This window comes from Rhinoderma darwinii, unplaced genomic scaffold, assembly GCF_050947455.1.
Source record: "Rhinoderma darwinii isolate aRhiDar2 unplaced genomic scaffold, aRhiDar2.hap1 Scaffold_4603, whole genome shotgun sequence".
Lineage (NCBI taxonomy): Eukaryota > Metazoa > Chordata > Amphibia > Anura > Rhinodermatidae > Rhinoderma > Rhinoderma darwinii.
In genome coordinates this window covers 25,198-40,000 of record NW_027464001.1, presented here as the reverse complement: position 1 = coordinate 40,000, position 14,803 = coordinate 25,198, and the positions used below count along the sequence as shown (strand labels likewise).

The 14,803-nt window shown below is 48.9% G+C and overlaps 1 long non-coding RNA gene across 2 annotated transcripts in view; it reads left to right on the top strand.

The window, feature by feature from the left end:
* The window catches only part of LOC142718081 (uncharacterized), a 51,802-nt gene that overhangs the window by 18,145 nt on the left and 18,854 nt on the right, over positions 1–14,803 (top strand). Inside the window, exon 1 of one of the 2 annotated variants that reach the window (XR_012872216.1) lies at positions 9,640–9,717. The exons of the other annotated variant lie outside the window; for it this stretch is intronic. This is a non-coding gene — a long non-coding RNA (uncharacterized LOC142718081). Of the gene's footprint in view, positions 1–9,639; positions 9,718–14,803 lie in introns of those variants that run through there. 2 annotated transcript variants of the gene reach the window in all.

The following is a 14,803-nucleotide window of genomic DNA, read 5'->3' as shown; positions in this document are numbered from 1 at the left end:
AGATACTGCCACAGCCCCCTGTAGGTAATGCCACACAGCCCCCCCTGGAGGGAATGCGACACAGCCCCCCCCTGGAGGGAATGCGACACAGCCCCCCCCTGGAGGGAATGCGACACAGCCCCCCCCTGGAGGGAATGCGACACAGCCCCCCCCCCCTGGAGGGAATGCGACACAGCCCCCCCCTGGAGGGAATGCGACACAGCCCCCCCCCCCTGGAGGGAATGCGACACAGCCCCCCCCTGGAGGGAATGCGACACAGCCCCCCCTGGAGGGAATGCGACACAGCCCCCCCCTGGAGGGAATGCGACACAGCCCCCCCCTGGAGGGAATGCGACACAGCCCCCCCCTGGAGGGAATGCGACACAGCCCCCCCCTGGAGGGAATGCCACACAGCCCCCCCCTGGAGGGAATGCCACACAGCCCCCCCCTGGAGGGAATGCCACACAGCCCCCCCTGGAGGGAATGCCACACAGCCCCCCCCTGGAGGGAATGCCACACAGCCCCCCCCTGGAGGGAATGCCACACAGCCCCCCCCTGGAGGGAATGCCACACAGCCCCCCCCTGGAGGGAATGCCACACAGCCCCCCCCTGGAGGGAATGCCACACAGCCCCCCCCTGGAGGGAATGCCACACAGCCCCCCCCTGGAGGGAATGCCACACAGCCCCCCCCTGGAGGGAATGCCACACAGCCCCCCCCTGGAGGGAATGCCACACAGCCCCCCCCCTGGAGGGAATGCCACACAGCCCCCCCCTGGAGGGAATGCCACACAGCCCCCCCTGGAGGGAATGCCACACAGCCCCCCCCTGGAGGGAATGCCACACAGCCCCCCCCTGGAGGGAATGCCACACAGCCCCCCCCTGGAGGGAATGCCACACAGCCCCCCCCTGGAGGGAATGCCACACAGCCCCCCCCTGGAGGGAATGCCACACAGCCCCCCCCTGGAGGGAATGCCACACAGCCCCCCCCTGGAGGGAATGCCACACAGCCCCCCCCTGGAGGGAATGCCACACAGCCCCCCCCTGGAGGGAATGCCACACAGCCCCCCCCCTGGAGGGAATGCCACACAGCCCCCCCCCTGGAGGGAATGCCACACAGCCCCCCCCCTGGAGGGAATGCCACACAGCCCCCCCCTGGAGGGAATGCCACACAGCCCCCCCCCCTGGAGGGGATGCCACACAGCCCCCCCCCTGGAGGCGATGCCACACAGCCCCCCCCCTGGAGGCGATGCCACACAGCCCCCCCCCTGGAGGCGATGCCACACAGCCCCCCCCCCTGGAGGCGATGCCACACAGCCCCCCCCCCTGGAGGCGATGCCACACAGCCCCCCCCCCCTGGAGGCGATGCCACACAGCCCCCCCCCCTGGAGGCGATGCCACACAGCCCCACCCCCCTGGAGGCGATGCCACACAGCCCCACCCCCCTGGAGGCAATGCCCCCCCCCCTACTTTCCTGTAGGGGACGGCTCTGGAGAAATCTCACTTCACTGTCCATATATGAACAGTGAAGTGAGGTACTTCTCCTGGGACGGAATCCCCGGCCACATCAGATTCCGCTTCATTAGTCCCTGACGTCACTGTCCATATATGGACAGTGAAGTCTGTGACTTCTTCTGGAGCGGAATCCCCAATCCCGGGCTTGGGGATTCCGCTCCTACAGTGACCAAATAAACACCCTCCTCCTCCTCCTCACATGCGCTTCGGACTGTGAGGAGGAGGAGGAGAAGGAGAGCGCGAGCTACAGCAGACACTGCCGTCAGTGCACACCGACACCACATATTAAAACTAGCGCATGCGCAATGAAACACTGCTGCTGAAGACGCAGCCATATCATTTAACAGCATGCGTGGTAGTGTCAACCACGCATGCTCTAAGCGGATGGGGAAAACACGTGGTACAGTTACGTCATTTATGACGTAACCGTACACTGTGAAAACCGCAAACCGGAAGTTAGGCGCGAATGGACGGGTATGCACAGGAAGTGCAAATTTTACATGGTGAAGCGGTCACGTGACGGAAGAGGGGATACGACGATTCAGCCATCTAATCAAACGTAAGTGCATTACAAAGTTAAATGTTTTTTATTGTTTAGTTTAATTAAAGGGAGGCTTCAATTCCGCGAGTACCTGCCGGGTAAGAGGGCAAGGTATGGAGTGAAGATGTATAAGCTGTGGAGAGTGCATCAGGGTATACCTACAGTTTTAGGATATATGAAGGGAAGGATACCAGTGTTCAGCCCCCAGAATGCCCCCCTTAGGCCTCATGCACGCGACCGTAGCCATGTGCACGGCCGTGATTTTCGTGTCGGCCGGCTGTGGACTGTCAGCCGCGAGCCGCCCGCAAATCGCGGGACATGCACATGGCCGCGGCCATTATTTTCAGTGAGTCTCGACTGCAGAAGACAGCCGTAATAAGACAGGTCCGTTCTTTCTGCGGTGCGGGCTCCCGGGCCATGCACGGTCCGTAAAAATTACGGTCGTGTGCATGGCCCCATAGAAATGAATGGGGCCGCAATTCTCTCGTGTATTTTCGGGGGAATTGCGGCCGCAATAGCACGTTCGTGTGCATGAGGCCTTACTGGGAGTTAATGCAAAAATTGTGTGGGATTTGGTGCAGCCACTTCTGGACCAGGTTACCACCTCTATCTGGATAATTTTTATACCAGCGTCCCACTCTTCAAGTGCATCGCTTCCAGAAGTCCTGAGGCATGTGGCACTGCTAGAAGAAATACGAGAGGCCTCCCTAAGACTCTGCTTGGGCAAACAAGAAGGGGTGAGAGCAGGGCACAATCTAGCAGCAACATATTGTGTCACGTACAAGAGATGCCACACCAGTACCCATGTACCTGTATGAGGTACCAGTACATAGATCCCCAAACCAGACTGCATCCTGGACTACAATAGGTACATGGGAGGGATGGACTTGTCAGATCAAGTCCTGAAACTCTACAGCGCCATGCGGTGTGGTATAAAGCTGGCTGTGCACATCATACCGATGGCATTGTACAATGCGTAGGTGCTACGTCAATGTGCAGGCCAGAGGGGAACATTCCTGGAATTTCAAGAGGTGGTTATCAAGAAACTAATTTTAGGGACCAAGAAGAGGGGGGCACCCAGTACTTCTGGCAGCGAGGCCACACGCATCGTACCAGGGCAACACTTTCGAGGAGAAGTTCCCCAAACTGGCAAGAAGGGAAAAAGTCAAGAGGTGCAAAGTCTGGTATAAGAGGGGGATAAGGGAGGACACAATATATCAGTGACACGTGTCCTGAAAAACCAGGGCTCTGTATTATACTGTTTTAAAATGTATTATACAGCCCTTTATTTTTAATCTACCCCAGTTTTACTTAGCCTAATGCACTCCGCACAGCTTATCCCCCTCGTCTTTCGCTTCTGAGCCCTGCCGTGTGCCCAGGCAGCAGATAACAGCCACTTTGAGGGTATTGCCGTACCCAGGAGAACCCACATTAGTTTGTCTCCGGTCAAAATGCTCCCTACACCTAGATGAATGCCTTAAGAATGTAGTTTTTAAAACTGTGTCACTTCTTGGGGATTTCAACTGCACTGGTACTGGGGCTTCTGCATACATGACTTAGCACCAGAAAATCCCCAGTTGGCCATATGGTGGTCCTTTCCTTCTGAGCCCTCCCATGGGCTCAAACGGAAGTTTATCACCACAAATGGGGTATTGCCGCACTCGGGACAAATGGGGCAACAAAATGTTTTTTTTTTATTTCTTGTGAAAATAAGACATTTTGATCAAAAATGACATCATATTGGAAAAAATGTCATTTTTTTAAATTTCACAGCCCAATTCAAACACGTGCTGTGTAAAAACTGTGGGGTCAAAATGGTAACAACAACATAAATGAATTCCTCGAGGGGGTGTAGTTTCCGAAATGGGGTAACTTTTTTTGAACCTGAACAGCTCTTCAAACCTGGCATGCTGCCTAAAATATATTCTAATAAAAAAGAGCCCTCAAAATGCACTAGGTGCTTCTTTGCTTCTGGGGGTTGTGTTTTAGTCCACGAGCGCACTAGATCCACATGTTGGACATTTCTAAAAACTGCAGGATCTGGACAATACATATTTAGTAGTGTTTCTCTGGTAAAGCCTAAAAATGGAATACAATTGAAATTCAGCAAGAAAAGTTAAATTTGCAAATTTCACCTCTACTTTTCTATAATTTCTGTGAAATGCCTGAAGGGTTAAATAAACTTTATAAATGCTGTTTTGAATACTTTGAGGGATCTAGTTTTCAAAATGATGTATTTTATGGGGGTTTCTAATACATAGGCCCCTCAAACCACTCTGAACCGAACAGGTACCTTAACCCCATAGTGACCAACAATACGCCTATTCACGTTAGTAGCTAAGGGGCCTTAGGCTAGGCTGACGCCTTTTCACGTGAGCCTAGTCGAAGTCCTGCACGGGTCACCCGTGCAGGCTGGAGACGGGGCTCAGCTGTCTGATGACAGCTGGGCTCCTGCTCCAACACCCGCGATCAAAGTTTTCTTCGATCGCGGCCGATCAACCCGTTAAATGCCGCCGTCTATAGCGACCGCGGTATTTAACTTGTTTACAGAGGGAGTGAGCTCCCTCTGTCACCCATCGGCGGCCCACAAATGCAATCACGGGTCTCCGATGGGGTGTCATGGCAGCCGGAGGCACGTCCTAATAAATCAGATTTACACTGACAGGCAATAATGCTCTGGTATACGAAGTATACCAAAGCATTACAGCAGCGATCTCAAGATCGCACAGTAAAGTCCCCTAGTGGGACTAATGAAATAAATAATAAATGTGAAATAAAGATTATTAATAAAAAGTACAGTAAAAAACTAAATCCATTTTTTCCCATAAAAAGTGGTTTTATTTAGTTTAAGTGTAAAAAATAAAATAAAAGTACACATATATGTTATCGCCGCAACTGTAATGACTCCATTAATAAAGTTAATGTCATTTAAACCGCAAGGTGAACACCGTAAAAAAAACACGCAAAAAACAATGGCGAAATTCCAATTTTTTTTCAATTGCCCCCCAAAAAGTCATAATAAAAATGAATCTATAAATCCCATGCACCCCAAAACAGTGGCAATCAAAACTACGTCTCGTCCCGCAGAAAACAAGCCCAAAAAATCACTATATTGATGGAAAAATAAAAATGTGACGGCTCTTGGAAAGCAACAATGCAAAAACAAATCATTTTAGTTCAAAAGTGTTTTTATTGTGCAAAAGTTGTGAAACATAAAAAACCTCTACATATGTGGTATCGCCGTAATCATACCGACCCACAGAATAAAGGTAACATGTTATTTACGCCGCTCAGTGAACGGCGTCAATTTAAAAACTCATAGAACCATGGTGGAATTTCAGTTTTTTTTTTATAACCCCCCCCCCCCCAAAAGATAATAAAAGTTAATAAAAAAAATTCTATGTACCCTAAAATGGTGCTATTAAAGAGTACAACTAATCCCGCAAAAAACAAGTCCTCATAAAGCTATGTAGACGAAAAATAAAAAAGTTATAGCTCTTTGAATGCGACTATAGAAAAACGAATAAAAGGTCATTAGGGCCTAAAATGGGCTGGTCACTAAGGGGTTAAAAGGCTTTTGAAAACACGGGGATTCCGCTCCTTCAAGGAGCTAAAGTGCGGCTAGCACATAGCAGAGCGGGGAGATACCTCCCCGCTCTGCTATAGTGGCGTCGCTACAGTAGTAGCAGCAGCTGCTAGCGGCGCCATCGAAGGTGTCGTCGGGCCAGGTCGCTTTTAACAAGCAGGGGAAGGGAGCCAGCGCAGCGCTCCCTTCCACCTGCTGTACACCCCGGCCCTGCCACACAGTTTACAGCGATGCCATTCGTCCGACTGGCATCCACTCCTCCTCCTCACATGCACTCTGCGCTGTGAGGAGGAGGAGAGAGAGCGCAAGCGCCGGAAAACCCGGCCATCACTCGAGACACATCCCGGTGATGGCCGTGTAATACCCGACCCCATAGACTTCTATGGGAGCTGGGCGGCCGGGTACCCGGCCGAAGATAGAGCATGTCCTATTTTTTGACGGCCGGTTTTCCCGGCCGTCAAAAAATCGGTCGTGTGAATAGCCCCATTAGGGGTCTATTATTCCTAATTCAGCCGGGTGCCGGGCGATTTATGAACGGCCGGCACCCGGCCGGGAAACCCTGCCGTGTGAATGAGGCCTTAGAACATAAACAGCAATTTCTCATATTTTTAAAAAAAATTCAAAAGCCTTTTTTTTAAGGTACCTCTTGAGTTCTGAAGTGGCTTTGAGGGGCCTATGTATTAGAAACCCTGATAAAACACCCCATTTTAAAAACTAGACCCCTCAAAGTATTCAAAACAGCATTTAGAAAGTTTTTTTTAACCCTTCAGGCATTTCACAGGAATTAAAGCAAAGTGGAGGTGAAATTTGCAAATTCATTTTTCTTGCTGAATTTCAATTTTATTCATTTTTTTTCTGTAACACAGAAGGTTTTACCAGACAAATACTACTAAATATGTATTGTCCAGATTCTGCAGTTTTTAGAAATGTCCCACATGTGGCTCTACTGCGCTCGTGGAAAACACAAGCCCTAGAAGCAAAGAAGCACCTAGTGCATTTAGAGGCCTCTTTTTTTTATTAGAATATATTTTAGGCAGCATGCCAGGTTTGAAGAGGTGTTGAGGTGCCAAAACAGTAGGAATTCCCCAATAGTGAGCCCATTTTGGAAACCACACCCCTCAAGGAATTCATTTATGGTTGTTACCATTTTGACCGCACAGTTTTTTCACAGCATTGGGCTGTGAAATGAAAAAAATGAAATTTTTTTCAATAAAATGTCATTTGTGATCAAAATTTCTTATTTTCACGGAACAAAATACCCCATTTTGTTGCCCAATTTGTCCTTGGTGTGGCAATACCCTATTTGTGGTGATAAACTGCCGTTTGGTCCCATGGGAGGGCTCAGAAGGAAAGGACCACCATGTGGCCTACTGGGGATTTTCTAGTGCGAAGTCATGTATGCAGAAGCACCTGAGGTACCAGTACAGTTGAAACCCGCAAGATGTGACCCCGTTTTAAAAACTACACCCTTAAGGCATTCATCTAGAGGTGTAGTGAGCATTTTGACCGGAGACCTACAACCCATAAACTGTAATGTGGGTTCTCCCGGGTATGGCAATACCCTACATGTGGCTGTTATCAGCTGCCTGGGCACACAGCAGGGCCCAGAGGGGAAAGACGAGGGGGGATAAGTAAAATTGGGGTAAATTATAAACCAAGGGATGTATGATAAATTTTAAAACACTTTCATACAGAGCTCTGGTTATTCGGGACACGAGTCACATTGATATATTGTGTCCTACCTTATCCCCCTCTTATAGCAGACTTTGCACCTCTTTTGACTTTTTCCCTTCTTGCCAGTTTGGGGAACTTCTCCTGGAAAATGTTGCCGCCCTGGTACGATGCGTGTGGCCCCGCTTCCAGAAGTACTGGGTGCCGCCCCTTCTTGGTCCCTAAAGATTAGGTTCTTGATAATCACCTCTTGAAATTCCAGGAAAGTTCCCGTCTGGCTTGCACATCGACGTAGCACGTACGCATTGTACAAAGCCATCTGTATGATGTGCACGGCCAGCTTCTTATACCACACCGCATGGCGCTGTAGGGCTTCAGGATTTGATCTGGCAAGTCCATCCCTCCCATGTACCTATTGTAGTCCAGGATGCAGTCTGGTTTGGGGGTGGCCTTTCCTTCATATATCCTAAACCTGTGGGTATACCCTGATGCACTATCGCACAGCTTATACATCTTCACGCCATATCTTGCCCTTTTACCCGGCAGGTACTCGCGGAATTGAACCCTCCCTTTAAAATGTACCAGGGACTCCAATAGAAATACACTTATCGGGGGTGTATGCTTGGGAAAACAGGGCACTGAAACGCTCTAATAGGGGTCTCTGTTTATGCAAACGGTCAAAATTGGGGTCATCTCGGGGTGGGCACGGCTCATTATTAGTATAATGTAAGAAGCAAAGTTTTGCCTCATTTATTTTTTTAGATTCCAGTTCAGAAGTTGCTTTGAGGGGCCCATATATTAGAAACCCCTATCAAACACCCCATTTTAGAAACTAGACCCCTCAAAGTATTCACAACAGTATTTAGAAAGTTTATGAACCCTTTAGGTGTTTCACAGAAATTTAGAGCAAAGTAGAGGTGAAATTTACATATTTATTTTTGTCAGAAAATCCTCTTTTTATATCATTTTTTTTTTTATAACACAAAAGGATTTATCAGAGAAACGCAACTCAATACTTATTGCCCAGATTCTGCAGTTTTGAGAAATATCCCACATGTGGCCCTCGGGCGGTAATGGACTGAAGCACCGGCCTCAGAAGTAAAGGCGCACCTAGTGGATTTTGATGCCTCTTTTTTTTTATTAGGCACCATGTCCGGTTTGAAGAGGTCTTGTGGTGCCAAAACATTGAAAACCCCCCAAAAGTGACCCCAATTTGGAAACTAGACCCCATGAGGAATTCATTATAGTGTTCTTGGGGTGCATGTGGCTTTTTGATCAGTTTTTATTCTATTTTTAGGTGGCGTGGTGACTAAAAAACAGCAATTCTACTATTGTTTTTTTATTCTATTTTTTTTTTACAGCGTTCACCGTGCGCTATAAATGACATATTCACTTTATTCTGCGAGGCGATACGATTATGGCGATATGTTTATAGTTTTTTTTATGTCTTATGGCGTTTGCACAATAAAATACGTTTTGTAAAAAATCATTCACTTTTTGTGTTACCTTATTCTAAGCGCAAGAACTTTTTTATTTTTCAAGCAATAAAGCCATGCGAGGACTTATTTTTGGCGTAACGAACTGTAGTTGCGTAGTGCAGTGTATTAGAACTGTCAGCTAATCACTGACAGCAAGCATAGTGGGTCCTGACGTTGTCAGGACCCACTAGGCTTCAGTCAATGGCATAGCCGGACGCCATTGTTTGGTGTCAGGTTGCCATAGTCACCATCGCCGGCTGCTATCGTGTAGCAGGCCGGCGATGGCAGCTTAACCCCTAAAAAGCCGCGATCTCTATAGAACGCGGCTTTTAAGGGGTTAATCAGCGGGGACACAGCGATCGGTCCCCGCTGTAGGAGCTGTGACAGCTGCTGTACAAGACAGCAGCTGTCACAGCTCCTGTAAGTGTCGAGAGGACAGCCGAAACAGCCGTTACTCCCGAGACGTACTATTAGGTCATGGAGCGCGAACGATACAGCTGCCATGACCTAATAGTACGTCCAGGAGCGGGAAGGGGTTAAGTATATGTCCTTTTGTACCAGGTTCTTTGACTGCTGAGACCCGACCTCCTCTTTTGATAGGGGTAATATTTTTGCAGTTCTCCCTCTGTTTTTAGAGAGTTGCAAAGGGTAATATTGTATTACCAGCCTTAGTTTGCTTTAATATCACCCGCCCCATGGTATAGTATTCTCCCTGGTAGTACTTTCTGTTTTTGTTTGAAGTACACTGATCTCATGCATTTCTCTTTGTTATTACTGCAGATGTGTTTTGTCCCCCCGGTACGTCTCTATCCCAATGTCTCTCCCTTCCCTCCTACTTTCGTCCGAGATAACAACTGAGACGACATTACGTTCTCCACGACCCTCCACGATAGGACACCACAGAACACTGCTTGCTCTGAGACCGGACTGGGACAGGCCCCGACGTAACTGTGAGTTGTACACATCCGCACTCTCCACATCCTCCTTGGCTCTTTCATACATCTTTGATCATGGTTAAATTTGTAACACTTAATGTCAAGGGCCTCAACTCCAACGTGAAGAGACGCTTGCTTCTCAGGGAGCTGAAATCGCTTGGAGCAGAGGTCGCTTTTCTGCAAGAAACGCACTTAGATTCCTCTGGATCTTTCCAATTTGCTCGAGGGGCGTATCCTCCTGTGTACTCTGCCTCGTCAGGTCGTAAGAGGGAGGGGGTGGCCATTCTGATAGCCGCAGCCTGTCCCATCCAGGTTCACACATTTAGATCCGAGGGGCAGGTATGTTATCTTGGAGGGGACTCTGTTGGGCCAGCCCATTGTTTTATGTAACATCTACTCCCCTAATACTGCACAGATTCCATTCCTACGCAGACTCCTCCAAACTCCAAAAGCTACCTAGGGGTGCATGGCTGGTGGGGGGAAATTTTAATATCCCGTTCTCCACGACTATGGACAGGGTTTCTCTTATACACGCGACTCCGTCCCCCACCCTCGCAGGATTTTCTACTCGCTTCAGGCAACTGATTAGGGAACACCATCTCTATGACCTGTGGCGGGTGGATCATCCGGGCGATAGGTCCTATACTTCTCCCATACGCATAGCACTCACACGCGCTTAGATTACTTCTTTGGTAATGTCCCTGCCCTCCGTTTGCTTCAAATGGCGGTTATAGACCCCATCTCCTGGTCAGATCATGCGCCTGTCTCTGTGACTTTGCAAATAGGGAAACCATCCACGAGAGTGTCATTAGCGCCTAAACGAAACTTTGATTAAGTCTCCTGCTCTTAGGGATGGCCTGGCCGAGCGCATGCGTGAATTTTATGCACTTAATGAGGGTTCGGTTCCTTCTATATCCACTCTGGGAGGCGCATAAGGCAGTGATGAGGGGGAAATGCATCGTTATGAGTTCTAGACTGAAAAGAAACTAGGGCCAATCGGTGGCTCTCCTTCAGACAATTGCTAAGCGGGAAAGGGAAATGGGGACTAAACCGGCGGTGTCGACATTACGGAAATTAATAGAGGCTAGGGCACAACTTAAGGATTTAGCCATGAAGGGGGTAGAAAAATCACTCCTATACACGAAAAGGAAATATTATGACAAAGGCAATAAGGCGCATTCGCTCCTGGCCAAGCTATTGCGGGATCAGGCGGCTGCTCGTACCCCACAGGCGATTAGAGATAACGCGGGCATCCTCCAGCATCACCCAGACATGATAGCCACACTCTTACGATTATTATAAATCCCTATATCATTTACCGACTACCTTACCACCCGACCCAGCCCGCCGGCCGGAAACCCTTCAAGCCTATCTTTCTTCCTGTGCTCTCCCTAGATTGAAAATCGAGGAGCTTTCCTCTTTGAATGCCCCGATCTCTGCAGATGAATTGTCTGATATACTGAAGGACCTCCCTGGTGGTAAAGCCCGTGGGCCAGACGGCTTCACGTATGAGTATTATAAAACATTTGCGGAGATCCTGGCTCCAAAGATGGCTTCGTTGTTTAACGACTTCCTGCAGGGTTCTCCCATTCCTCAAACGTTTCTGCATTCCCACATTACGCTGATCCCTAAACCGAGTAAGGACCACGCAGATTGCTCCAATTATAGACCCATAGCTCTTTTGAACTCTGATCTCAAAATTTTCACTCGTCTTCTCGCAAATAAACTCAATGTTTGGCTCCCATCTTTGATCCATAAAGATCAAGTGGGCTTTGTGCCTCTTAGACAAGGGGGAGATAATACACGAAGGACCCTTGATCTCATTGATGCCCTACATAAGCAAAAGGAGTCAGCGATCCTTCTTAGCCTGGATGCAGAGAAGGCGTTTGATCGCTTGGGATGGCCATTTATGTTTGAAACTCTAAAATCATTTGGGATATGGTGTCCTTTCTTGACGGCGCTGCGTGGTTTCTACTCCACCCCCAACAGCGGCAATTAAACTCCCATACTCCACCTCTCCCCCGTTTCAAATCTGGAATGGTACGCGTCAGGGGTGCCCCTTGTCCCCTCTCCTGTTTGTGCTCTGCATCGAACCCCTAGCAGCTCAAATACGGAAATCCATCGATATAGCGGGGGTTAAGATACAAGATAGAGTTTAAGGTCTCCCTGTTTGCAGATGACTTCCTTTTGACTATTACTAAACCTCATATCTCCCTTCCTACCCTTACTACGGCTCTCCGTAAATATGGGCGGCTCTCAGGGTATAAAACTAACACATCTAAAACAGAAGCGCTCCCTCTTAATGTCCCACAAAGGGAGCTCATGCTCCTCAAACAAAACTACACCAACTGGAAGGAAACCTCCTTGACTTACCTGGGAGTTCAACTCACTCCCTCTTATGCATCGGCCTACAAGGCTAATTTCCCCCTCTGTTTGTGGATCTACGTCGACTAATGGCCAAGTGGGATCCTCTTCCCATGTCATTTTTTGGGCGTATAGCTGCGGTCAAAATGACCTTGCTACCTAAATTATTGTATTTCTTTGAGACCCTGCCAATGGCAGTACCTATGAGGGAATTGCGGGCTTTGCAGTCTTCCATCCTCGGGTTCATATGGCACTCCGGCAGACATCGAATCCCGAAATCAGTTTTATTATCCGGACGATCTGCGGGAGGGTTATCAGTTCCTGATGTGGTGAAATACTACTGGGCGACCCATCTCCGCTGCGTACCTTGTTGGGTGTCCTTACGGGCATACAACAAGTGGACCGAAATAGAGAAGCTATGGGTGGCTCGGGTTCACCCAAACTCCTTGTTATGGGGCGACCCGCTGGCAATGGCGTCTTCATTTCTGCTGGGTCCCATGTGGGAAAGCTGTAAAAAAACGCTTTCATTTGGTGTCGGGTTGCCCACCCTTGACCTCGGTACTCTACACTCCCACTATTCCGGGCGGTACTGCCTCCCGAATAGTACGACTGTGGACGGGAATTTAAGTATTTCATTTGGCCGACATGGTTGACCCCCACGCACTAGAACTTAACCCGTTCTCATATTTTCAACGACCTCATAACGTCCCCTCTTCCGCATTTTTCCATTACCTTAAGATCAGACATTACATGCAACAAACTTTCAAAACCACGCGAGTCACTACACCTACAAGCTTCGAAAGGTTGTGTCTGTATGCTACCACCACTAAGGGGCTTATATCCGCTATCTACACAATACTGCTATCCCCGGATGACTCCCCCCGCCTGGGCATAGATACATGTTGAAATGGGAGACCCTGCTGAATAAAACGATCCCTCTCTCATTGTGGCAGATTATCTGGTCACAAGCAGCTAAAACTTCTCTCTGCACTGCATATAAAGAAAATCAATACAAAATTCTGATGTTTTGGTACCATACCCCTGCCTTTCTGCATAGCTTCAATCCGGGTATTCCTTCGGATTGTTGGCGATGTAGAGATCAGAGAGGAGACCGGTTCCATATTTTTTGGAGTTGCTCACTGGTCCAACAGTATTGGTTGGAGGTGATGAATTTGGCGTTGGCGGTGTTACAGCAGGATATTCCTCTAGACGCTCTTCATTATCTCCTGAATGTCCCCCCTAGGTCCTTGGAGAAGCCACTAGCCCGCCTTTTTCTACACTTTCTTAACGCCGCTAAGACGTTGATAGCTTGGAAATGGAGACAGACCGCCCCTCCCTCTCACATCGAATTAATGACTAGAATTAGGGAAATTCGCACTATGGAGTATATGACGGCATCTATTGACAACACGCTAGACAGGTTCAAAGTGGTGTGGGATAAGTATTGGCTTCCGATATCTCAGGACTAGGCCGTACCTTGATCTCTGATTATCCCCTCCCCCCCCATTTGTTTTTTCCCCGGTGTCTTGTTTTGTCTGTTTGAATTTACTGCTATGCCAATTGGATTGTATGGCCTGCCCATGCGTCCTATTGTCATGTGTATATCTTGAACATTTTTAAATAAAACTAGTTGAAACCAATTTCTGGTATCGTGACGACCCTAATGTAATGTGTACGGTCTTCAATTGTATCTATGTCCTTAGGAAGATACAACTGAAAGCGCAGGTGAAGCAAGGGAGCCATTCATTCCCTTCCTCCTCATTCGGCACTTTCTGGTGGCACAGGCGGTGCGATGACGTTCTCGCCGCCTGACATCGTTCCGCCGGAGCAGGCCTGATCAGAAAAGACCAGGCGTGCATCACCGGAAAATGTATTGCTGAGCCCTGCCAGCTTTAGTAACTCCTAGTGCTTGAATGCCTATGTGGCCGGTTATTTACGTTCATTGGCCTAATGTAGGCCAATGAACTGAGGTAACCAGGGAACATGTGATTTCAATGAACCAATGACCGCTAAGAGCTGCTTTGTTTGCTGTCACAGACCCAGGAAGGCAAGTATGATAATGGTTTTGCTTACTTAACCCTTTCCCGACATTTGCCGTATGGGTTCGCCATGGAAAGCCATGACTTCCCGCAAATTGCCGTATCCATACGCCAAAAGTTTGACACCGGCTCAGAAGCTGAGCCTGTGCCATCATCGCCGGATCTCAGCGGTATCTTACCGCTGACATCCGGCTGTAATGGTGGTGACAGAAATTAGCTTAGATCCCCGCCATTAACTCAAGTGCAGCGCTCAAACACGAGCGATGCACTTAAGGTGTTTGCAGCTCATCGGAACCCCAGCAATGAAAACCGGATAATACTAATACTGGCCTCTCGGTCTTCCTAGCACAGAAGCCGGTCAGGACCCGCCTGGCGGCGGAGCCTGATCAGCTTCTGTAGCCACCGGCAAGATGGCGCCGGCTCAAGGAGCTGATCTGGCGTCATCAGCGGTGGAAGTCAGCTGTATGTTACAGCTGACATACACCTGCAACGGCAGAAACCGGAGCTAGCTCCGATCCCTGCCATTAACCCCTTCGATGCATCAATCGAATGTGATCGCTGCATCTTAGCAGTTGCCAACAGTTCGCCAGCCCTGGCAGGCAATCAGGACTGGCGACTGCTTCTATGGCAACAGGAGACACAATGGCCTCCTGCTCTGCCATTACAGAAGCCGAATAGGCCCCGCTGGGAGAAGAAGC